At 38.8% G+C, this 26,886-nt stretch overlaps 1 long non-coding RNA gene across 1 annotated transcript in view; it reads right to left on the reverse strand.

The window, feature by feature from the left end:
• Positions 1-26,886, reverse strand: part of LOC141585679 (uncharacterized) — a 378,650-nt gene that overhangs the window by 219,170 nt on the left and 132,594 nt on the right. Inside the window, exon 3 of the long non-coding RNA XR_012519301.1 lies at positions 21,175-21,278. This is a non-coding gene — a long non-coding RNA (uncharacterized LOC141585679). The remainder of the gene's footprint in view (positions 1-21,174; positions 21,279-26,886) is intronic.

Consider the following 26,886-nt stretch of genomic DNA (forward strand, 5'->3'; position numbering starts at 1 on the left):
CTTAAAGAAAGAAGAAGCCACATATAAAATGTGGAGAGGCCCATGTGTCTGAAGGAAAAACAATATGGAAGATTTTAGGAACTTAGAGCCTCAATTCTGCAGCTGTAGGGAACTGAATTCTGCCAAAAACCAGAGAGAATTTGAAGCAGACCCTTTTCCACTTGAAACTCCAGATAAACCACAGCCTAGCCAGTACTGATTAGAGCCTGGTTAAGACCCAGAAGCACAAAACCCAGCTAATTTTCACCCAGATTCCTAACCTACAGAAAGTGTAAGATGTAAATGTGTATTGTTTTAAGGCACTAAGTTTGTGTAATTTGCTACGCAGTAATAGATGGTTAATACACCAGCCAAGATCAGAACCACCCAGCTGACCCACAGCATTATGAAGTAAATAAATGCTTATTGTTGTATGTGACTGGGTTTTAGGGTGACACCAAGTTGTTCCCAATTATGTCAGCTATGGCCATCCTAGATGAGCCAACCTCTAGATATATGAGCAATCCAGCCAAGATCATCAAAGTAACCTACCTAAGCCAAATATGACCACAGACACATAAGCCAAGCCAAAATCTGTCAAGTCCAGCACAGATCAGCTGAACCCCAGGAACTCGTAACCTAACTATAAATGCTCATTTCTGTATGTGGCTGGGGTTTTGTGAATGTTACACAGCATAATTGTAGCAATAGACAGCTGATACAGTGAGAGTGAAATTTAGTTGTTGTTTCTTTAGTACCCAAAAGACACATGAGGATTCTGGAAATTAGAAACTGATTATAATATAACATGATAAAAATAGCATTAATCATAACTTATGTCAATGGAGAATTCCTGAAACCTTTAATCAGTCATACCTAACACAAATATCCTTGTCCGGGACAGCTTAAATACTGTTTTCTTCATCATCCTTTAATTTGTTAGTTCTGTTTCTTCCACATCTATCTCACGAGAGTGATCAATTTCTTGTAGCAAGTTCTTAATACTAATTACAGAGAAATAGCTACTTTTAATTCTCAGAATACTTTATGTATTCGTGCACACACACACACACACACACACACACCACTGACTGAACATCCAGAGCTCTTGCTACTGCTCCTTGTATATACAATCAATGCTATAATTTGAAGATTTTGCTTTTCAAGACTCACTGTAAATTTTGATCTACTAGGACTAAGTATGAGGGAATGTCAGACACTACAGGGTTACAGACTGTTCTGTAGCCTCTGTTGTTTCTGATTCTTTCACTTTCTCAAATGCATGCACACATTCTTCATTATGACAGTTGAAGAGATTGACACCTTCTGAACTTAGTGGGTGAAGAAGAATTACCAGATTGAGTCTGCCCTGAAAATGAACTTGATGCCGTGGAGCAATGACAAACCTAGACTATGTCCCATACTAAAGTGTTTAATCTTCACCCTGATGCAGCTGCCCTGTGAGTCATTTAAAATTGTTTCAAGTCCTTTATATACATGGACTAAACTATCCATCTTGTGGTGATTACTCCCATAAAAGAACAGTTTCCTTAGATAAAACATCAATACTGGGGCAAGAAGACTTCCGTGCTGATTTTTTAAAAATTCGTCAAGCTATATGCTTAGGGTGTGTGTGCTATTTTCTGAGTTATAATTTAATACAAATTTTATATTTTTTAAATTGTTTGCTACTACCAGAATGCATCTAACTCAGTACAATCTACTATAATTCTCCTTTGGTAACTTCAAGTCCATCTAGTCTATGGATAATGAGGAAGCTGCTGCCAAAGATCCTACAATGCAATAGAGAAAATGTAACTATATTTCTTTTACCCAAATCTGCTTCTATATCAAAATCAAGAGACTTCTGCCCTTGATGTTGGAGATTTTGACAGCTCACTCATCGTGCAGTTCAACCAAACTACTGAAACTAACATCCTTAATACAGTTTCAAGGGATGAAGGGAGATTTTCCTACAACATGATGATGCCTTATCTTGTCAAGATCCCCAGGGAAGGAGATTTTCCATTCTATGTTGCACAGCATCTGTCACTACCTCCAAATTTAGACAGCAACATCTCAGTCCAGAGAAACACAGCAAGAAACGAAAACAAACCTAATGAGAAGCAACCAATAAATCCAACAGAATTTACATATTTAGCAGCCTTCAACCTCCCAGCAACTCCATGTGTCTGGGAAATGGTCATTTTTCCCACTTCACAATTGAGGTAACAAAATTCTGGTGTTTGCCAAAAAGTCATGTAGCTGAAGAGTGGCGTAACTCAGTGCAAAGCCAGCAATCAAGGATCTTCCATCCACTTCTCCTTCTCTTGCCAGAGCTTCTCATATGAGCCAAAACAGAAATCACATCTATAGTCTTGGAATTACTCTTGAGCACCAGAGATGATTCTTTACAATATTTATGTGATAAATTTAGTGTACCCGTGTCCAAACTACACTATCATGTTTCTATTTTAGAACTCAGGAGTTGGGAATATAGAAGAATTTCCTTTCTGTTTACCTAGGCCATGGCCTACATGAGAACAGAACCATTCATTGAAAGGGTCCCACAAATATTTTGGAATATAAACTTCCAGCATAATAAATGCACAAAAAGCCATGGATTCAACATTTTAGATTATATTAAAATGTTCTGTAATAACTATATTCTGTAAGAAGACAGACAACCCAACACAGGAAAATAGTGGCCCAAGGGAGGAAATATTCAACAATATTATTGAAATGTTAAAGAAGTGGTTCCTCCTGAACCAGCAGCATCAGCATTTGTTCAAACAGCAGGTTATTGGACCACATCCCACACACTAGAAACAGAATCGGAAGCTCTGGAGGTGGGGCTCAGTCATGTGTGTTTTAACAAGCTGCCCAGGTGATTTTGATGCAGTTACAGCTTGAAAATAACTATGACAAAATCAATAAAGCATCAGGTAGAATATTAGAAGTATTTAAAAATAGTACATGTCAACCCAAGTTGAAAAAATAAAAGAGAGCTTACCATTCCATTAGAAGAAAAACACACAGCAATAATTTATAAGTAAGAAGAAACAAATTCTAAAACAGGAAAGACAAGTTTGGGGTTTTTTTTGAAAACAGAGTTTTGCTCGTATTTTTATAATTTATGGTTGTAAATACTTCATAAAGTGCTTCACAGGGACGAAATTATTTGGCAGGAGGTGCCTTAAACAGTAACTTCAGTGGACATTGGTACCTATACACTACTTCTCACTACATTTCATTCCAGTCTTTTTAATTTTCCCATTTTTAAATCCCCTTCCTCTTACTCATTCTTTCTTTTTCCTCCCCTTAGTGAGGACTTATGCCTGCCAATAGCAAGCTTAGCATAGGTGACTTCTTTCTGGAGGTCCTTAGGTTAAAAATGTTGACATTCTACATCGTCCCTCAGATCCCCTAAGTAGAAAACTAATATTTACCCACCTTAACAGCAAGTGTAGCCATTGGGAAAAGCCCAGCTGACTTTATTGTAGTATTTTAAATAATAATTTTCAATCAACTGAGCATTGCAAAGTATAGACTGCTTTCATACATGGATTATCTTTAAGGAGCTACAATCATATTAAAGACAAGAATGCTATCTTTATATTTCTAACATGAGAACTAGTACACGGGTGAAGCCTCAATAAATATATCCTTATTCAATTAATATAGGTGACTTTTACAACTACTCTACAAGAGAAGTAAAGCAACTATGCTCATTTTAAAGATGAGAAACAGGGTCAGAGAGGATACAGACCTTACCTTACACACCAAAGAAATACTAAATCCAAGCATCTATGACTCAGGCCTATGCTCATTACACCACCAGTTACAGCTATAAAAATAAAATCATTCACAACAGCATTGAAGGAACTGCAAAGCAGTATGCTTCAAATGCCTGAAATGGCTTCCCAAGGCCATGAGCAGCATGCTATGCAGTCCAGCTGGGAAGTCTATCTCACTGACCTCTTGCACCAAGGAATTCCTCTGGTTTCTATTTCTAACTTTTTCAATTGTGCAACTCTGTTCCTGGGATGGGAGATCTGTTAAAATGCTTGAGAATGTGTTGCCCTTCTCTTGAGTTAAACCATCAATCTTTGGAAAAGAGACATTTCTCATCGGCAGACTAAGTCCTGAGCAGAACCTTTGGGCAGATATTGAACAGGCCAGTAGACTAGAACTTCATAAGGATGGCATCACCCATCATTAAAGAGAGAAAAGAAGCAAAGCTTGCTCACAGAATGATTGTCCTAATTTTAAATAGAAAAAAAAATTATAAACACAAACCTTAATAACACAGAAATAAGCAAACCAGTAGACCCCATGATAAGGAAAATGCATTCAGAAGACCTGATATGAGGCCCAGGAATTAGCATGTTGAACTAGCAGTACAACTGTTTCTAATGCAGACTCCATGACTACCCTTGTGAAAAACTGAGGTGTATGATAGTCTACATAGGTCCAGACTAAAAACCAAGCCAAAATCCTCAACACGCATGGCAAACATAAAGAGGAACTTTTGACAGCTCAAATTCTTCAATGTCACCTACTTCGTTGACCATAATAGTTTTCTTTCTTCCTCTCAGCACTGTGACCATCACTTCATTGTTCTCAGGTCATTCTTAGCCCCATCTCCTAATCTGCTCTGCACACCATGAAGGTGGGTTCTGCAGCCCCTGTTTTCCAGGCTCCTGTACCAACTGACTTCCATCCAGTTTCACCCAATGAGAGATGCTGGCAGAAGGTTAAAGAGCAGAAAGAAAAGAGAGGCCAGGGCATTTCCCCCATCCTGCTCTGTCATAGGCAATGTCTCCGGTAGCAATTGTGCCTTCTCTATGGCTCTGGCTCCTCTTGGAGAGGCTGCTAGGGCTCCTACTTTCGCTAGGTGAGCTTAGCTCCCAGTCTCAGAGATACTACCTTCTTCCTAGTGCATTTAGCCTCAGGAAAGATAATGGCATCTTGCTTTTGCAAATCTTCATGTTTCTTTAGCAACTTCTATTTGGCATCTCAGATGTTCCACCAACTATGTGTCCAACTCTCTGTTTTAAATTTTTATGGGGTTTCAGATTCGATCAGTTTCTGTTTTCCTGAATGACTCCAACTGATACCTAGAGGAGCTTTATTTTAGCCAACTTGGACATCAACCTTGGGCTCCCCACCACAGCATCCCTCAAAGATGTGATGGAACTCTCATCCTAACATCCATCACTCACTATACACCAGTTCAATCTGGCAATGTGGTTGGCCAGGTAGATTCTCTCCTTCTCTTAGTATCCCATCCTCATCTCTCCCAAAGATCTGAAATCAGAGACAAAACACACCACTGAGTTTTAGCCTGTCTTCTTTGACTGATTATTCCTGTGCCTCATATCCCCAGAACCCGACATCTAGGAATTAATCAATAAATTCAAAGTGTATAAGAACTGAAGCTTTTGCATTTTAATAGGGGCTTTCAACATTAAATCCAGAATGTGATTGAAAGAAAAATTTCAACAGGGACAAAGGGATAAATATTTTAGTACAAGCAACATCTTTCTGAGTAATCTCAAATTATACTTTATGGGCCTACCTGTTCCAGTTAGCAAAGAAAGGAATAAGTCTAGCCTGGGCTGGGTAAAGGAAGAGTGGTGGGAGGAGGAAAGAGAGAAACTATCCAGCCACTAAACATCAGCTGACCTTAACTGAGTACTTGCCATGTTCAAGACACTAAATGCTGTAGGTGTATTATCTCATTTAATTCTGACATCACCTTGAGGTATGTATTAATACCTTTTTAGCAAATAGGGGAATACAGCATAGAAGGTTAGTTATTTGCCCAAGATGATATCCATGGTAAACAGAAGAGCCAGGATTCAAGATAAAATCACAGGGCCTGTGTGCTACATCACCTCCCAAAAGTGAGTCAAATCAAGAAGAAATAAAGTAAGAAGTAATCAAAGCTATCATATTATTACTAACAGAACATAAAACACACCTCCCTTTTCTCTTTCCTTTTTGCTGAGGTTTTCCTGATTGTCTACATGTATAGCACATGCTGTGGGTGTTTGTTTCAGGAAAAGCCAATCACTCAGTGATGAGGACACTACAGAGGTGAGTGGCTTCAGTGGGGAGACAGCATAATTCACAGCATGGGAGGGCTCTGTTCTGTTATCACAGCCTGGTGGTGATTTTTTTCAGGCTTGATGACTTTGCAAGGCTGGAGACATGCTTCCTCAGGAAGAGGGAGAGTGACCGAAACATTTCCTCTCTATGGAGACAGGATTCAGCCAAAGCATGGTAATGAGAGAGAGACTCCGCTGATGCACAATTTAACCCCTGGCTCTAACAATGACAAACGACTAACCTAAAGTATAACTGGTGTGTTCTATTTGCAGAAAAAAGTAGTAATTCACTGAGTAATTTATGCAGCATTTACTTTATATGAAAATACCAAGGAAGACACCAAGAAAATTAGTAGTTAATAGTAAAAACAAAGAAAGATATACTAGAAAACACTGCTATGTTTGTAGTTTATGCTCTTCTCTAAAATACCGATGTGGATATGTGTTTGAGGGAGATGCATTTGTCTAAACCCTCTGGCAAATTAACAGAAAACCCAATTCAACAGGCATTTTAAAACGGGGGAAAATTTTATTGGCTCAATAGCCAATACCTTGTTTCAGAAACAAGTACCTCTAGAAATTCTAATAATGTCTTCATAACACCTTGGAATCATGGACCTACTTGGTGAATTCCTTTCAAAAAGAACCTAACCACCACAACTCAAGATGGCAAGATGGTGCACCACAGTCCCAGACAAATTTCTTCTTCTTTTAGCAATATCAGTGGAGAGACAAGACCTCCTATACTACCTTCATCCTTGACTTCCTTCCATACTTCCCATACCTCCAGCAAAAGTACTGAGATTCACTGTAACTGAATAGATGTAGGTCACATGTACATCTAACGAGCCTGGGCCACGAGACCACCCTGAAACATGGGGGGAGTTCAGCTCAGCCCAAATCACATGACCTGCTTGTGAAGGAAGAAAATTCTTCAAGAAACAGAAATACTTTTACCAGAAGAGAGAAGAGATTCTGGACAGAAAACAACAGCAAATGTCCAGTCCACCAAATGAGCAAAGGCTAACAAAATATTTTTTTAATGGGTGGAAGAAGCTATAATAGTTAGCAATTATTTCTAGAGGGGAGAACACAGGGAGAAAGACAGGAAAGGGGATTTAATGGCAAAGAAATCAAGTAGTAGTTAATTCATTTATTTACTAATGTGATAATCATTTGAGTCTCTAGCAAGACTTAATTCCTTCTATGTGTAAAAATTTTTTACCTTTTCAACTAATCCCAGGGGATACTTCCAACCCAAGGTTTACACATAATGAAATATAAGATTTCAACTTAAAGTGTTTAATAACATGTTAAAAACCAGTGTTCTGGGGAAATATTAAGTGATTTCAGTTCTCCTCAAATGCCCTGCTCTTTCTACATTTCCTTCCCATACTGAATAGTATTTTAAAATAGTATTTAAGAGTATTTTTTCAAGGTCTATCCCCAAAGTTAAGTTGAATTATTTTTCTGTCAAGAAATAAATTCTAACTCTGCAGAAGTGTTTAAACATTTTTGTGAGAATTACTGAAATAGCGAAATCTTCTCAATGTTTTTCAATTATTTAGACATGAAAATACATATTTCAAGCATGTTTTCTTCATTGAGTCCAAGAGTGTGGAGTAAATAGCAAAATAAATGGAACACGGGAAATACACCTCCTCCATTCTGTATTTGTTCTACATTTCTCTTTTGTACAGTATCATTTGTGTCTCTAAAACCCAAGCAGCTCAGGGCAGAACTGCATCTGTTTGTTTTGGCACCACCAGAGTTATTGTATGAGCCACTTTTGCCTGCTGAGTTCAAGGAACAATAAATAATAATAATGAAAAAGGTCAGTTAGATGGCATGACTCCATGGAAGTGGGGAGATCTTGTGGCAGTTGCCCCCCAACTGTAAAACTCAGGTTTCACACCAGTTACAGCACTGGAGGTGGATTAGACAAGAAGGGAGTTGACTCCACTTTCTTCTTTTTAATAACACAGTAATGTTGTGAAAGAGAAATTGATGTCCATTACACTGTGTTCGAGTATTCGGGAGTGGCAATGCAGCAACGTGAGGGTGGTCGTGTTAACATGGACATCAATCTCTGTCAGCAGAAAATTCTGCAGCCAGGATCAATCATAGAGAATCATGTTCACTGAAAGTATTTTTCCTGTCATATTACCTTAACATTCTTCTGATTCACAGACAGCTAATTTTACCAACAATACAGAATTTGGGATGACTCTTCTCTGATTAAAATATCTCCACCCTGAGCTAGATTTATTAATTTATTTTAAGCTGCTCTCATGGCACAATCTTATGCAATATCCAGTGAGAACCTCACTCCTTCAAAATGAAGTATCAAGAGTAACAAGGATTTTTCATAATCCTTTTCAGACTGCCAGGATGCCTCAGCCCTCTCTTTAATAGGTTTCTCTAATGAGGATCTCTAATAACCAGTGAAAATGTTCATTGCACAAACTGCCAAGGGTTTGGGGTCTTTCAATATGTGATACAGGTGATCAGTATATCTTCATTATGTACATGGTAGGGGTAGACTTGAAGAAAACACAAATTCAGAGTGCACTTCAATTCTGGCTAAAGAGGAGTAATTCATGCCACTTTGCAACTAGTCCTGAAAAATTATCACGTTAAAACCTCATTTTGTGCCCATCACATAGTGCTATCCAAAGTGTTTTGACTTTGGCATTTTTTCCTGGTAGAAATAGGGCAAGAGAGAGGCTTCTCTTCCAAAAGCCCTCCATATACTTTTTATATTGGCTCTGCAAATCCATCTTAGATATGCTTCTGATTTCCTCAGCTCTAACAGATTATTTTATCTGAGCTTGGGATTGAAAGATGTCTAATGACTCTTTCTTGAAGATGTGGGTACTCTGCTTAGGTAGAGGAACCATTTGATTTGGTCATTCATTAGAGTAGAAAAGTCTTAGAGATAGTTGGATCAAAGGGAGAAGGGCGATTGGGGAAACAGAAAGGTCATTGCAAAGCTAACTGGAGTTAAAGTCAGGAAGTCTTCTTTCTATAAATTAGGCTGAGGCTTAGCCTCACAAATGTCTCCCCTACACCTGATGCAATCAACACAGCACATTAATTAATCTCCTCTGAGCCAAGCACTGGGCTTCATGTGCCCTATGATAACCTCTTAAAATCAAAATTGACAGAAACTGCTAGGTTTCAACAAAACCATTTCCTCTACCTCCTGGGCATACAGATAAACTATATTTCCCAGCCTCTTTGCAGTAAGAATAGCTATGTGACGGAGTCTAGCCAATGGAACAGAAGCACAGGCACTATCTGCCATTTCCAGCCTGGCTGTAAGAATCTCTCAGGCAGTTCTCCAAATTTCTTCTTTCCTTTTCTGCCACCCAAATGTGGAGAATCCAGCCAAGGTCCTAGGAGCAGAGAAGCCACAATATAATAAGCCTAGGTCTTTCAAAAACCATGTCAAAGATCCTCCCTAGTCAGGAACATTCACATTATACTTTTCATGACCAAAAAATAAACTTTTATGTTTTAAGCTACTGAGACTGGGGTATTCGTAGTATTTGTTATAGCAAGCTAGTGTTACTTACTCCAAAAATCCTTCTCCCATCAAAAAAAAAAAATTTAGAAAATAGAGCAGAAAAGAGGTTATATAGATATTTATTAGTGGCAGTAAAACAACCCTAGCCTGTGGACATAACAATTAATATATTTCAAAGTGTTTTAAGGAATGCTTTGCAAAATTTTAAGGTGCCAAACAAATGTCAGTGATTGCTACTATTATGTCTAGCAGCAAATTAAAGTTAAAAACAACTCCTAAATTATAAAGATATGGTATAGCCCCACAGAATTGTCTTAATAATTCCTCTGAGTTAGTAATTTCTCCTAAAGCTACCTGGTTTCATCTATTAATTAGATTCTAGCATTAGAACTACATAAAATAGAATCTATGGGTTCAGAGCTGACAACAGGAATTTACCGGTTCCAGTTTATGCTCCTTATGCTCACCATTAAGAGACAGGATTGGAGATCTAGTCAATCACCATTTGACAATCACCACAGTAATAAGTGTTATAATCAAGAATCATCAATGGATGCTAAAAATAATGAGTGAAAATTTGTTGAGAAACAGTACAGGCAAAATCACCATTAAGCAATGACCACAGTAAAAATTGTTGCAGGTAAAATCCATCGATAGATGCTATAATTGATGATGAAAGTTTTAGGAGAAATAATATATTTGCATAGTCTCAAAGTATCTCCCCAAAGATATTGATCAGTTTCAAAAGAGGAAAATGGTAACTTTATAGCGGAAAAGCCCAGCAGACACTACTCAGCAAAATGAGCAGGTTAACATCACCAGCAATAAGCTATATGAAAGTGATGCTCCCCGATATCACACACTGAGAACACAATGTCACTTCTGTGGCATTCCTGCCACAGACACATAACCTCAATCTAATCAAGAGAATACAGAACACAAACCCTAATTGAGAGAAAGTCTGCAAAACAAATAACCCATACTTATTAAAGGTCTCAACATTATAAAAGACAAGAAATGACAGTGAGAACAACTGCAGGTTGGAGGAGACTAAGAAGCCACAACCAAACAGAAAACAATGTGGGATCCTGCAACAGAAAGAAGTATTAGAGGGAAAACTGATGAAATTCCAGTAAGATCTGTAGTTTCATTAAGATTATTATACTAATATTAATTTTCTCATTTTGATCATTGCACTTGGTTTTTATAAATTGCTAGCATAGGGGAAGCTAGATATAAGGTATAGTAAAACTTGGTATCACTTTTGCAACTTTTCTGTTAAGTCTAAAATTATTTCAAAAACAGGTGAGGGGAGACATTTACCTACTCCCAACGAATCTCCTATGAGATACTTAATTACAAAGGGGAAAACAGTACCTTTAGAATGGAAAAGCCCAGTAGACACTACCTTAAGCAAGTGACCAACATTAATATCACCACTAATGAGACAAATGGAAATCAAATGTCTCCTGATATGATACTCTGAGAAGGCTTTAACATCACTTCTGTGATATGCTTGCCAAAATAATATGTATAACTTGAATATAATCAAGAGAAAGCCCAGACTAATCCAAATTGAATGACACTCTACAAAATGACTGGCATGTACTCTCTAAAAATGTCACGATGTGCAAGGCAAGAAAAACTGAGGAATTGTTCCAGATTAAACAAGACATAAGCAATATGGCAACTAAATGCCTCAGATGACCTGGATTGAATCCTGGACAAGATTTCTTATTCTTCTGTTATAAGAGAAATGAGTGGGACAATTGGGAAAATTGCAATAAAATCTATAGAGTAGCTATAAAAGTTCATCAGTCTTAAGATTATGATTTTTGTTATTGCATAATACTATGGTTATGTAAGAGAAAGTCCTTTTACTCAGCGAAGTATTTAGGAATGAGACATCATGTCTGCAACTTGCAAACAGATCAGATATCTTACCCATCCACAGTCACACACATTTATATACAAGGAAAAGAAGTAGGGCACGAAGTTCCCAGGTGAGAACAACACCTTGGGAGAAGAGAAGTAATGAGAATGCCCATGTAAGTTTTCTAGCCAAGAAGGGGGTCAGGTTAACTAGGTTCATTCATCTTGTGTTTAGAGAGTTGGAAATAACATTTGTCTTATCTCATGGAAGATAACATTTCCAAAGTCATTCAGATGAGCTTATGAAGAACCTCAGCTTCTAGATTTCTTTAACCATAGGAAATAAGGATTCAATGAAAGTATTTTTGAGTTGATATGCAATGCACTAATTACAGTATAGCTAATACATCTGTTGAAGATTAAAGTGAGGAAGAGTCTGAAAGTAAAACAAACTACAGTGTTTCATTACCTTTATCTTCACAATGTTCTTAATTAATTTTCAAATAGTGTAAAGGACACCTAGAATTATAAACACACATTCATTTGAAGCTCACCTCCTGAAACTGTCAACACATCCAGATGTATTTTAAATCATTAAAATAAATACTAAGTATTTGTCCTTGGGAAATAAAAGACTTTCACAGAAGGAGGGATAAACAACAATAAAAAAGATTATTTGACATGTTACTTGACATTGGCTGTTAGCTAAGAGTACTGCTTGATAACTGAAACTGTGAAGAGTTTATAGCATTCAGTGAGGTATGCCACAGTGAAAAACAACCAAGGGCAAGGTGATGGGTGCTCTCCAGTAGGGATAAGGCTGTGGGAATGGAGAAGATGGCAAGGCATTGCAGTAAGATTAAGGATAAAGCCATATTCTGAGAGTTGGCCTCATATGGTTCTAGTCAAAACTATGGGAAAAAGAATGAGTTTGTGAAGAAGAAAGTGTATACAAAGGAACAGATTTTAGGAGCTTTCTTAGGGATGTTCTTGTTGAGGAAATAGAAACAGCCTAAAAATCCACAGATGCCATGCATAGAAGCCAGAAAAAGTTCAGTATTTCAAAGAGAAGCCAATCAAAGTTAATTATCTCTAGAATAGGAAAACTATATTCACAAACTTGAAGATACTACAGAGAAAATAACTAATAACAAAATACATTTAAATGTCCTGTATAGTGCTACACTAAAACCAATTTGGCTCAACTTATGCATGTCTTATATTCAGTTACCTTTTTTTCTTTTTCTTTGTTGGAACTACTTAGTGTTCATAGATAAGAGGGTCAGAAAATATAATCTATTTATGTTTTTAAAAAACATATGTCTCTGAGGACACATAATTTTTCCTGAAACTTTTGAGTACCCTTTTTCCAATATTTAATTTTTATTAATATATTTTAAACAGAGCACCTCTTTCAAACTCTGGAAGATACCTTATCATTATGAGATGTGATGAACATAAATGTATTAATCACAGTTCTTCAAATTGCAAAACATTTCATCATTATCTGAGTAAACAATGTCAGGATTTTCATATTGTGGGTCAAGGTATTGAATCTCTTGGCCAAAGACCAGATCTGTAGCTAAAACCAGGAATCGTCTAATCATGGTCATCTTTCTCTGAAACAAATCTAATCTACTAGGCGTGTTTTTTTGGGCCTGTGCATTGTTCTTCAAAAACTAAGTTTAAACATTTAAAAATATAAGAGATTTTCTACATTGCTAGAAAATATGGGAACTGCATAAAAGCTATGCTCTTAGGATGGAATACAAATTTTCCATATGAGTATAGTCTCCACCATGCATTAGTCTCGTTCCAGCCTTTTCACTCAGTTATTTTACTGAAAACAGTAAAATTTGCAGCTCCTGTGTAGACTCGGGGGGAAATTACCACTCCTAGGTATTTGGAAAACAATAAAAATGTTGGCATTTCCCTTGGGAAATAAAACAAAATTACATCTTCCCACATTTGCTTTTTTCCTCAAGAGAGATATAAAAGAATTTTCTTCCTTTATCCCTCTGACCCCTGGTGTTATACCAAAGCATCAGAAACTGACCACAGATGATTTTAAAGCACAGTGCTTGAGTAGCTTCCCAGACCTTTTTTTTTTTTTTTTTTTTTTTTTAACCATCACCACCTACCTTGCACAACTAGAAGAAGGAAAAAAAAGACAACAGACTGACTTACTATCTAAAATCCCAAGCTAGGCCATAATAATTAAAGTTTGAGGTACACTTTCACAACAATGATAGTCTTTTTAAAAAATATTTATCTTTTCATCACCAAACACTGATGATTTATTTAAAAGTTTTCTAATTATCCAGGATCTTTCACAACTGCTACACAAGTTTCTAGCTGTTCTGCATTTGATCATTATTTTGGTCATCCTGCAATAAATTTCATCTGTGAAATATGTGGTTCTATTTAAGAGACATCAAAGACATTTTTAAAACCTTCATCTATAGAAGTTCACTCCAAATCACAGGAGCAGAAATGGAAAGTCTCCACAGGAAGTACTCAACAAAACCAGAAGGGACTCCAGAAACGTATTTAGCCTTAAACATTTACAAAACCACAAGAAAAATTATCTCTTGGTTCCTCATGCTATGAGTACTCTAAAACAAGTTCAAATGATTTGTGCTTTCCAGATCTTCTGCTCAAGTTAGCCTGACAATAAACATGCCTTCTCTACACAGAACTAAGAGAGGTTAACATGAGAAGAGCATCCCGTAGGGTCTTGCTACTCAAAGTGAGGTCCATAGACTCACAGCATCAGCATCGCCAGGGAGCTTAATAGAGATTCAGATTTTCAGGTCCCACCCAGACTTCCTGAATAGAATGTTCATTTTAAGATTCCCAGTTGATTCTTTATGCATATTAGAGTTTATTATGCTTCTCTAAGATGCAAAGATCCTTCCTGTCTTAGAGTATTTATGCACTTGAATGAGACATATACATAGACCTCAAAGGCCCCCCAAAAATATTTATCTTCCTCATTTTACCAGTGACAAAATGGAGGCTCCCAAAAAAACAGTGCCTTGGCCACATTCACATATTTAATGGTCGGCAGAGTTTTGGCAAGAAGAAGTCAGGTTTTTTGATTATCTTCTTCATATTCTTTATACTCTGCAACTCCTTTGCATCTGCAAAGAAATCTCAGAAGTAAACATCCGGAACTAGTGGCTTAAGAGTCAAAATGTCTCCTCTGTTTGCAAGCTTCACTCCATTATATGGCAGTTGGTGTGCCAGGAATTCTTGTAGTCAGAGCCAGGCCAGGTTGGGGTTTCCCTGCTGACTCTTCCAGGTGGAATGTGTTAGCTAACAAGTCAACACTTGTGTTAGGCAGGTAAAGGTCCACATTCGGTGGATCAAGGACTTGCAGTCATTCATTAAGTAATTTGTTTCCTTTGTACCAGGACCAAACCTCAGGCTACAGCCCAGCTCTACTTGTCAGGTCCTTGCTTTGCAATGACCCTCATCATTTGCAATGAGCCCAGCTCGTTGTAAGTTCTACAACAGGCATTCATGAGCAGAGACACAAACCCTTCATGTGGCCCCTATTCCACAGGTAGAGTATGAAAGATCATGGCCAGGAAGTTTCCTTCTCTGCTGAGATGCCCTTGGGGTAGAGGGAATGGGGGAGTCGAAATTTGGTTGAGCACAAAATGGTAAATAGAGGGTATCCCAGTACTTCTTAAGAGTTTTCACCTCTAATGGGGTGCTAGGCTTGCTTAGTCCTAAGGAATAAACTGCCTGCAAATGAGGAATTCTAAAGCTACCCACTTGTACTAAAAAATTAATCTACCTTTCACGGTAGCACAAGGATAATTAAGAGTTTGTGAACAGAAGATGCCTTTAAAAATAATATGGGCCACTGTGTTTTCAAAGCTATGTAAGTTTTCTTTGACCGAGCCCAAATCTTACTGGCTTAAAACAACAACCATTTATTTTGCTTATTATGCTGTGGGTCATCTGGGTGGATCAGATTTGGGAAAGCTTGAGTGACATTGCTCGGCTCTTGGGTGCCTGTGCCTGTGGTCAGCTGGTGAACAGTTTATTTGAGATAACTTCACTCACATGTTTGGTGATTGGGCCAAGTACCTCATCCTCTAGCAGACAAGCTCAGGTTCCTTTACTCGGTGGTCTCAAGGAGCAAAGAGCATCAAGAAAGAGCCAGCCCCAAAGCTCAAACACATTTCAAGTCTCTGCTTGAATCATACTTTCTATTGTTCTTTAGCCAGAGAAAGTCACTCAACCTATTCAAATCAGAGGCAGTTCTGAGAGACTATTAACCCTGCCCAGACATCTTCCCTACTTCTTTGTTCTAGGGTACCTGAGTGGCATGGGTTCTACGTGCTGTTAGCAAAGCAGTTACAACTTCTGATTGTATGACGGTACAGCAGCCATTCTGGGATGGAGGCAGGAACAGAGAGCCATACTTTACTTAGGTCTTTGATCCTTAAAAATTTTCAACCCATTGTCAAAAACACTCCTGCAAACCCATACTCTGAACAAGAACAGAAATAATAGAATACATGGGAAAATCAAAAGCTTACGCTGGTTTTTTAAGTAGTAAGAAGGAACCCCTCAATTAAGGAAGTCAGGATGTTCATGTAACTGCAGTGTAAAAGTTATATTGCTTATTCTAGTTCTGTAGCCTCTATATCTCCTGTTGACCTGTTTTTCAGACATCCATGTGATAGAGAACTTTTTAATACCACTGAAATAGCTTATAATATTTTTCTACAATATTGCTCACGTGTTTTTTATCTTATTTTTTGCCCAGGTGACCAATAAAAAAGTTTTCTGAAAGTTCTAAGGTAATTCTAAGGAATAGAAAACTGGGTGCCTATTTTCTTTTCTTTTTTTTTTTTGAGACGGAGTTTCGCTCTTGTTACCCAGGCTGGAGTGCAATGGTGCAATCTCAGCTCACCGCAACCTCCGCCTCCTGGGCTCAGGCAATTCTCCTGCCTCAGCCTCCTAAGTAGCTGGGATTACAGGCACGTGCCACCATGCCCAGCTAGTTTTTTGTATTTTTAGTAGAGATGGGGTTTCACCATGTTGACCAGGATGGTCTCGATCTCTTGACCTTGTGATCCACCCGCCTCAGCCTCCCAAAGTGCTGGGATTACAGGCTTGAGCCACCGCGCCCGGCTGCCTATTTTCTTTTCTTGTGTTTACTATTGCATCTTAAGTGGAATGCAACCTGCTAGAAACAACTGACGTTATCCCCTTTAAAAAATATCTACGATTCATTCCTTATGTTAGGTGTACATATTACATATAACATAGGTGAGGAGGGAAGCTATGCTCATTTCTACTCTAAGATGCAATGTGTATGTTTTACCAGTTTTTGTTTAGATGCAGCATAATGCTGGTCATGTTAACTGGAAATGCTGTGGCTAATTTGCTTTGGTGTGATATGCAATGTAGCAGTAGCTGACAAGCTGCAAGAATATAAATAGTTTGTTGAAATGAGGGAACAACCTCATTACTTGAGCACTGGAAATTGAAATCATGGCAAACAAGAAATATGGGATAGCATTCATGTTGGCTTTGTCTCAACATCACATACCCTTGGGAGCTAAACTCCTGAACCTCATCAAGGGGAGGGGGAATGGATTCAAGCTGCCTGCATCCTCAGTCCATTTTACCAAAAGAAAAGCCAGAGGAAGAATTTTCCCTCTCTTTCCATATAATTCTAACAAAGTCAGTGGAGGACTCTTCTACAGGATGTCTTCAAAAGTTCCATGCAAACCTCCTACTTCTCTACCCTAAAGACCGTCCTTGTTCTCAACTCACTCCCCAGCGTGAAGGTAAAGCCAAATTCTATGGATTAGGTAGTAGGGTTTAAACAATTGTGGCTGAATGTTGTCCCAGAGTATATCGTTTTGTACAGAGCACTCTGAAAAGACTTCAGCAGTGCCATATGTCTTTTTAATACTCAGAAGTGAACTAAATATATCCACATGTAAATAGATGTAATCGTATTTGCAACCCATATTTGTCATTCCGAGAAAGATGATTATGTAAGCATAATCCTAAGGCTACAAGTGAAATATCTGCATATACACTTACATGCACACACATATCATCATGTATCACAATGCTTGTAATGAACATTCTGGGTTCCCCACTCCAGTTTTCTTTAGCAGGCTACTCTGCCCATTCCCCAGCTGCTGTGGGTGTTTTGCAGTTGCCCCCTTATTTGGATAATTGCCCTTGGCCAAACCAGAGCCACCTTGCTTGAAAGGTTACACTTTCCTGCTCCTGCTGGGGGATATGGAGAGTTATCCAATAATTAACTGAAGGTGAATTTAATAAATACATAGAAACCATTTTCCGACCTTAAGGTAAGATCAGCTGTAGAGCTCCTCATGAGATGAGGCTGAAACTCATCAGCTCCAGCTAAGCCTATGCACTTGCCCAGCACCTTTCCTGACCCATGGCACTTCCTCACTCTCTCTCCTGAGAGGACTTCATTAAATCTTGTGCACTAAATTCTTGTCTCAAGCTCTGCATCCAGGGAACCCAACATAAGACCACACTTCATTACTGAGCCTAAAACTTTTCAGCAGCTAATGCCCTGAAGTGGATGCTTTTTTTGGTCTGGACTCCACCTTGTAGCTTTCGAAGATCACTCACCACCAAGCATTTTCACTTTGAAAGCATTTACTATTGCCATACACTTGATGAGATTTCCTCTTCCTTCTCCACCTCAGCCTCTGTTATTCACATCATGTATGCAGCAAAGCTTCACCTGGTTCCTGTTGCTTGAGCTGCCTGACTCCTATAGCAACCCAAAGCCCATGTGCCCTTTTTTACAACAATGTATAGATTAAATTTCCTACCCCCTGTCATTTAAAAAAAAAAAGTCTTAAAATGGTGCTTTGGAGACAGTAATCTCTCTTGAATTTGAAACCCCACAAACAACTGTCACAGGACTGGCTGTCCCTGGAAAATGTACCCATAACAAGACAATTTTGTGAAACCAATGAAGCTGACCCAGGCTTTGATAAGCTATCTCTGAAGGGCATAATATATCACATATTTCCTTATCATCTTTCCCTGTATGCTTTCAGAGTGCATTTGATATTTTTTTCTTCTCCTTCACACAATTTATGTTCTGTCTTTGTCTAGAGGTATGCCGCTCTTCTACACACTGGGGATGGAAAAACTTTAAATATAATAAATTGAAAAACCTGAGTAACCATGCTCCATTCTACATAACTACAGCTAAATGTCTACCGAAGAGGTCTGTTTCTTAGAATACAATAAATGTATCCAATCGTCATAGCTCAGTCTCATGCTAACCTTTTCCTCTCTTTTTATCAGATGTAGAAATGAACGATGTAGACGTTATGGGTGTTAGCTTATTTTTTAGCAGTGATCAAACTTATAGCAAATGTTTGCTGAACATGGATTGTCTAATTGCTTTATATCTATTATCTAATGCAGGCTATCTACCCAAGGCTCCCCTACACATTGCCACTCATTAAACAGCTGCCCCTTGGCCACTCCTCAGGCTTAAAAGTGTGTATGCCAGCAGTGCAGTTCACCCTCAGGAGGACAAACTGGGAGAGGAGTCCCCTACAGGCCCTAAGAAGGACTAAGGGCAGTTTTAGCAGTGGATTCTGGTTAAGGTTACTCCAAGCATGTTCTAAAAAGGAAAGTGTGGGTTTTAGTCCCCTAGCCTTGTTGACTTCTTGCCCCATGAAGAACAGGATGAATGGGGAGACATGCAAATCTAACGGGCATGGCCTGTTAGAGCACAGGGCACAGTGCAAAGGCCCCAGTGGCCTAACTCTGATTGTGGAACTTGCACCATAGCCAGGAAATGATTGAGGCAGGGCTTGGCTCCAAATCTTTGACACCATCATTCTGCTAAAGCATCATTTCCTGTGGTTTATACCTTGCTTGAGTACAATAATGAATTAATGTTTTTCATGCTTTAGATTAGGATATCTGTGTTCCTTGGAGGATTACATGGGCAAATAAAGCTGGCCTTTCAAAAATTCTAAAGGGTAGCTGATCAATAGGCAATTCTTAGTAGAATTCTTTCCATGCTTAGAATGCTTCTCCCAAGAGTTCAAGGCCCAGGCAAATGATTAACAAGGGTATACATGCCTGCCCACCTGTGGGCAAAGAACAGACAAGCACAGGAAGCAGAGGTTCAAGGCCTTTACCATCAGGTAAATTAAGAGGGTAGAAATAGCTATTGAAAGCTGGCACCTAGAATGTTACGTACTTGGAGCATATTAGGTGCTCAATGAATATTTTGCAAAGAAATAAAATGATGCAGCATGAATTTGTGAGTAGAATTTTAGTATTTGACTCTTATGTGGATGAGAATTTGTCTTTTCTTGAAGGTAAGATAAACTTGACTTACCTTATCAATGACACCAATGCCAACTTGGTTACTCTCTGTTCAATGGAACAAATATCTCACATCTGTCTTAAAAGAGGTTTGGGTTTGGGGCAAAGCCCTACTATTCTCTGGAACTTTTAGATGCAGAATCTTCTACCTTATGACTTCTTCAGCTATTTTAAAATTAGCTGCCATTGTTAATATGTGAGATGTTGCCAAAGTCCCCTTCACCCTCCCCATCACAACCCACCTATTAGCAACTCAGATTCAGAGATCTGAAGACACACTTTCCTCTCTAAAATGCCAAATGTGAAATATGATGAGTGAAAAGCTGATTATAGGTTCTTAATTTCTATGAAAAACTGATGTTCAAAGTGTGTGTGAGTGTGTGTGTGTGTGAGTGTGTGTGTGTGTGTGTGTGTTTGTGATGAGAGGGAGAGATTATGTAAATATACGAAAATAAAAAGTATATTGATATCATTGATTTATCTTTGAAACTCAGTAGAAAAACAAGGTTGTGAGAGTGGGATTCATAGATACATACCCCTAACTATTAACCCAAAAATGTGACATGCATTAGTCTGATTATTTATACCTAGATAATTATATGCTATATATGGTTATAAACATTATAAATGAATAAGATAACAGAAGCCAATTTATTTCCAGATATTTAGATGAGAAAATCTCACTGATATAAAGAGAAACAAAAAAAACTCAACATTTTGAAAATTTGTACATTATTTCTATATGTCAGATGCAGAATACTCACAATACATTCCACTGAAATCACGATATAGAATTGGAAGAAATGGAGAACACAAATAATTCATTAAAATGACAAAAAATGACTGAAGTATTTTCAAATATCCAAAAAGCTAAAACAAAACAAATGGACTTGAATTTGATCTGTACGTTCCAAAACTGTGGTTCTTAACTCTTCTTGTCTTTGTATATTCAATGAATGAAAAAGACTATAAAAATAAACATAGGAATCCACACACCAACAATTGCATTCAGAGATTTCACTGACTACCAAGAAGCTCATCTTTGGGGCTTTAAGCTACTTTGCATTACTAATCCTAATTTACATTGAACAACTCTAGGTTAGAGATTGTGGGACACAATTCCAAGGGAATAACTTTCAGAGACTTTGTGAGGCCTTGGATATAGGCTAGACCTGAGTTCTTCTTAAAAACTCTCCCTCGTTTATGCCACTCTTTTTCTTCTGTCTTCACCTACCACGTCCCCCATTGCAAAGGGCAGTGCCACAGATGTTATCCATGCTCTCTCCAGATCCCATCCACACTCACCATTTCCATGACTGGTAATAGAGCCAGCCAGCTTCTGAGATTCTTTGCCTGGAGCCTCTCTGTCTCTGGCTGCCAGGTCCCACTCTGCCCATTTACATCGTAATCTGGAAACACAAAAACAATTGATGTCTAATACCAAAAGGAGCATCTTCTCCCCAATGAGTGTCATGGGTTAACACCCCAGCTCTTGCCTCATGGGCAGAATAACTCTGAGATACAGGTTCTCCCCTGCCTCACAGAGTCACTCACAGAGATGAAGCTCCAATTTTCCACAGTTACTTGCTTGATGACACATAATCATGAGCTTCATTCTTACTTTGGCAATCAAGCCGTGATCTCTGGCCTTTACGAATGAAGGTAGCAAAAGATTGGGGCTACCCTAAGGCCAGTTCTGGTTACAACCTATTAATTAAAACATACTTCAAAATATACCATTCCATCAACGTGGAGTCAGCCAGGAACCCCTCATTTGTTTCACTCAGATGCCAGAACATCTAGATTTTGGCAAGCTATGAGACAGTTGCCCCATACTCCAAAGGTCCCTCTGATGATACCCCCTGCAGAAACAAGCCCTTTCAGAAAGGCCAACTAAATTTTCCTTTAAGAGCATTGCCCAACCAAACAAAAGTTTGCAAAGACTATTAATACCTAAGTCCCAGATGATCCAATTTGGGATCATCTGTGTTTATTCTGAGAAAGTGTGAATGGTATCACCTATCCCAAACAGAGCAAGCTATTGTGCCCCGGGGCAAAAGCCAACATCCTTTTCATGAATAGTTAACTAAGAGCCACAACTTATCAATATTTGACACAACTGGATTGATACTATCTTCCTGTGTTCTAGAACACGTCCTGTGAAGATGATCAGAATGTTTTATGTTCTAATTTTTTTTGCCTTCATACCCTAAAACTTTCTACTAAGTAGTTCTAAATTCAGATGATTCTCCCCATGTCTCCCTCCCTGAGAGTTAAATTCACAGTAGTCCTACCTGTGAAGACTTTGGAGATTTATCTGACTTATCTTATCCCAAGATTATTGGTGACAGAAATATCTAACTTGTGTTCAGTACAAAGTGAAGCCTCTTATCTTCCCTAGTATGTTGAAACACAATGTTGATTTTGAGAAGCTTCTTTGAGAGTCAAAATGAAAGTGTAACAGTGCTGAATGCAGGGCACAATAAAAGTAGAGGAAGGAGGAGGAGGAGAATGAAAAGAAGAGGAAGGAAGGAAGGAACGAAGGGAGGAAGGAAGGAGGGAGAAAGGGAGGGAGGGAGGGAACGGGAAAGAAAGAGAAAGAAAAAGAAAAGAAAGAGAGGAAGGAAAGAAGAAAGAAAGAGAGAAGGAAGGAAGGAAGGAGAAGGAGAAGGGGAAGGAGAAGGAGAAGGAGAAGGGGAAGGGGAAGGAGAAGGAGAAGGAGAAGGGGAAGGGGAAGGGGAAGGGGAAGGGGAAGGAGAAGGAGAAGGAGAAGGGGAGGCGGAGGGGAGGGGAGGGAAGAAGCATTTAACTGAACCCTGGGTCAGGGACTGGGATAAGGTGGGGCAGGGGATCAGGAAATACGCATGTATTTAAGGAATGTTCAAAGATTTCCCTGCCCCAGAAGTGTTCAACTTACAACCCAGCAAAAGATGGGTTTTAATCACTTCCGAGGATTTATTTGTTTTTTGTTTGTTTTTTTTTAAAAAAAAAAAGGAAGAAAAAGAAAAAGTCCTGTTGGAGAGTTAACAAAGTTGGTGGTTGGTAAGAGCTTGTGTCCCAGTCTGTGTGGATGGGCCTGGTATCATAATTAATGATGACTCTTTTCACTCTCAAAAATATCCTAGCTCAGACAACGGACTATATGGTCACTCCAGGTATAGGTCACTCCAGGTATAATTCACTCTAGGGATGATTCTCCTCTTTTCTAGCTACGAAGATTATATAAAACGTCTTCTCTCTTGGCTTTAGCTTCTTACCTGTTAAATAAAAATGATGGTAGCAGCTATCTCTCGGGGTTTTTGTGAAGATAAAGAGTGATCATAAATTTAAAATGCTTGGCCTGCTACAGATTAAGCATGTGATAAATTGTAGCAATTATTACTTAAAAACAATGTAATCTGGGTGGAAATTTGTCATGTGGGGTTGAACTATGGTCCCCACAAATCATTCTACCCATCTCAGGACATTTTAGGTAAAAACCAATGACCACCCAAAGTGACTCCATCACAATCTCCCACAGTCTACCATGGGAACAACCCAGTGATTAGCAAAGTACGTGCTGTTGTGCCCCTCAAAACCTGGGCCACCAGGAACTCAAGAGAGGGGGAAAACCTGTCTTGGTTCCTGTGGTGCAGAATATAGGGCAATGATAGCCCTCCACACAGGTTCAGATCTTTTAAGGAATCAAAGCTGGGGTAACTGGGATTTTTTGTTTCTCTTCCAACCATCTCTTGCAGCTGTGAGGAATCCATCTGAGCCTGACCAAGGGTCATCCCTGAACTGGGGCATCCACCACATTACAGGGGGTTCTAGTCTTGTCCCCAACACTTCTTTCATCTTCTGAAGGATTTCCCCAGCTCCACATTTGGCAAGTAAAACCCCTCATTTCTCTCCAGTGGTGAAGGACAAAGCCCAAATGTGATTTCAATTATGGCAATAACAAATTCATGAGGGCCCAGCCCTTGCCATCTGTCGGAGAAGTGTGTCAAGCCCTTCATTGACCATGAGGAATACCATTTCACCAACCACCTAAACAAATGAAAGTACACCCATGGGTTTTCTGCAAAGAGAGAAGATGGAAAGAAGAATGGAGCTGTCTGAACCCCTAGCACTTCGGCAGTGGTAAAATTTATCACTTTGCATTTGCATAATTCAGTGAGAGTCCTCATTTAAAAGCTGATAAAGACAGCTGGAAAGAGTGTTGATTAGAAACTAGATGACAGATTTTTAAATTTTAAATGATCTATCAGTAAGTTCCTAAAAGGTAACAATCTCTTCATATTGTGGGTACCTTGGTATTAGCTGGTGACCATGTGTTTTGTGCATATATACACATAAATAGAAGAGCTAACACACATTAAAGACATCCTGTAGCCAGGAATTATGCCAAACACTTTGTTATATGTAATTCTCACAGCCACTTTATGAATTATACCTATTTTATATGTGAGGACTTGAGGCTCAGAATGGGGAAATAATTTGATGGATGTCATATACCTAGGAAGCTTCCATCATACATTTTAAAACCTGTACCGGATTCATCTGACTCCAGAATCTGTGGTCTGACCACTACCCTACCATGGCCTCTTACACAAAAACACGCACAATGACTTTCCATTTTCTGTCCTGATGAGAACTGCTTTGTAAGAAATCACCCCAAGAAGAGGTAATGGGCAAGGGAAGAAGCTGGGCACAGAGAGAGAAGCCAGTGGAGTATGGACTTGAAGGAAAGCTGGGACAAACCAGAGTCAAATAAACAGAAAATTCCCTGAAGAGTCAACCCACTAGACCAGTCCAAAAGTTAAGCTGTGGGGCAGAAATAAAGAAACTAACCCCACGAAAAATTATAAATATTCATAATAATAGCTAACACTTATTAAGTACTTAATGTATACCAGAAATTATTCTAAGCATTTCTGCATAAAATTGCTCATTTATTTCTCAACATTGTTTCTTATGCCCAGTTTACAGAGGAGGAAATTGAGACATAGAGATGTTAAGTGACTGCTCCACACAAATTATTGGTAAAGAAGTTGGCATTTGAACCCAAGAAGTCTATTTTAGGAACACAAATTCATCACCCTTCTCACAGTTATGCTCTATGTTCTCATTTTCCAGGGGGATATATATTTTTTTGTTTGAAATTTTGATTGAAACCCAAAAGAAAAACATCTTAGAATGCAGTCTATGAACTCTCTTGATGAAAAACTCATTGTCTTTATCTTTAGGATACAAAGCACTATCTACAACTTTGGGTAAGAACAAGCTGTATAGCCCACAGTGGCCAGTCCTTGTATCTGAGATTATGGAAGCTATATTGATTACTGCCAATACCCATGGCAATTAATCATATTCCCAGTCTACTTTCTAGTTGACATCTGGAGTGCAAGTGCAATGAAGAGATGTGCAGTATCTCATGGTTACACAGCAACGTAACTCTTCTGAAAAACTGGGAACATTATCCAAAGCATAATAACCCTCATAAATAATCTACCAGCTTGAGGACATTAAATGTAAAGAAAGGGTAACCTCTGACCTTCCATTCTCTTTAATGGGGCTTCATTAGTCTCACAAATGGAGGCAAATTCATAACGGGGGAGAATCAATTCTGCCACTTGGAAATAATTAAGACACATACATCAAACAACAGCATTTTTTATTCTTTCTAATTAAGTGATGCATCCCAGAGGAGTGCTAAACTGGTCAGTACAAATATAAATTACACTGAGCATGAGTGTTTTAAGATCAATGTGGAGGTCTTAATGCTTCCTCTGTGCTTGTCCTATACTTCCCAGACATTAAACCACTGTCTGACTATGGCATCAAGAAACTAGAAACCTAGATTCTGTTGTCAACAAGGCACTCAGAATCCCCCACAAGTTGCCAATCTATCTGCCTGCGCTTTTGAAGAAGGAATAAACTTCTTAATTCTCTATCTACAGCTCCACCCTTCCCTTGGACTTTAAAGTATCAACAGATGTAATATCTGGCCTGGGCATCAGTGGCTTAAATTTTGAAGGATGTGCCTTATACATTTGACCCTTCCTGAGATATCAGCCTTGATATGAAGTGTTTATCAACAAGCCCATAGATGGTTTTTTGCCATTATCTAAGACCTAGTTATCAGTAGAATGGGACCTCTGGCTGCTATGCGACTAAACTTGGCTCTCCTTAAACCTTTGTCTAACTGGAAAATCAACTCAGGAATTGCATGCAATATTGATTGATCAAACTCACCATGTACCACATTTTCCCCAGGAAACCAAATGGGCTGAAAAACAAACTAAACATATACAAGATTTTTATGCAGCTTTGCTTATGGGATACAAAAATTAATATTATTTTACTTTGATATAACTTGAAGATTCTTGTAATCAACAAATGACATACACGTTCAAAATTCTTCAGGAAGCCATATAAAAGCATTTTGCATCCACAGACAGAAACCAGAAAAAAAGAAGACTGGATTTAGAGACAAGATACTCAATTCAAACCCTGGCTCCATCGCTTTTTTTTTTTTTTTTGAGACGGAGTTTCGCTCTTGTTACCCAGACTGGAGTGCAATGGCGCAATATCGGCTCACCACAACCTCTGCCTCCTGGGTTCAAGCAATTCTCCTGCCTCAGCCTCCTGAGTGGCTGGGATTACAGGCACCCGCCACCATGCCCAGCTAATTTTTTGTATTTTTAGTAGAGACGGGGTTTCACCACGTTGACCAGGATGGTCTCGATCTCTTGACCTCGTGATCCACCCGCCTCGGCCTCCCAAAGTGCTGCCCATCACTTTTTCTTTTTGTTTTTTTTTTTTGTTTTTTTTTTTTTTTTTGAGACGGAGTTTCGCTCTTGTTACCCAGGCTGGAGTGCAATGGCGCGATCTCGGCTCACCGCAACCTCCGCCTCCTGGGTTCAGGCGATTCTCCTGCCTCAGCCTCCCGAGTAGCTGGGATTACAGGCACGCGCCACCATGCCCAGCTAATTTTTTGTATTTTTTAGTAGAGACGGGGTTTCACCATGTTGA

Source organism: Saimiri boliviensis, chromosome 9 (genome assembly GCF_048565385.1).
Source record: "Saimiri boliviensis isolate mSaiBol1 chromosome 9, mSaiBol1.pri, whole genome shotgun sequence".
Lineage (NCBI taxonomy): Eukaryota > Metazoa > Chordata > Mammalia > Primates > Cebidae > Saimiri > Saimiri boliviensis.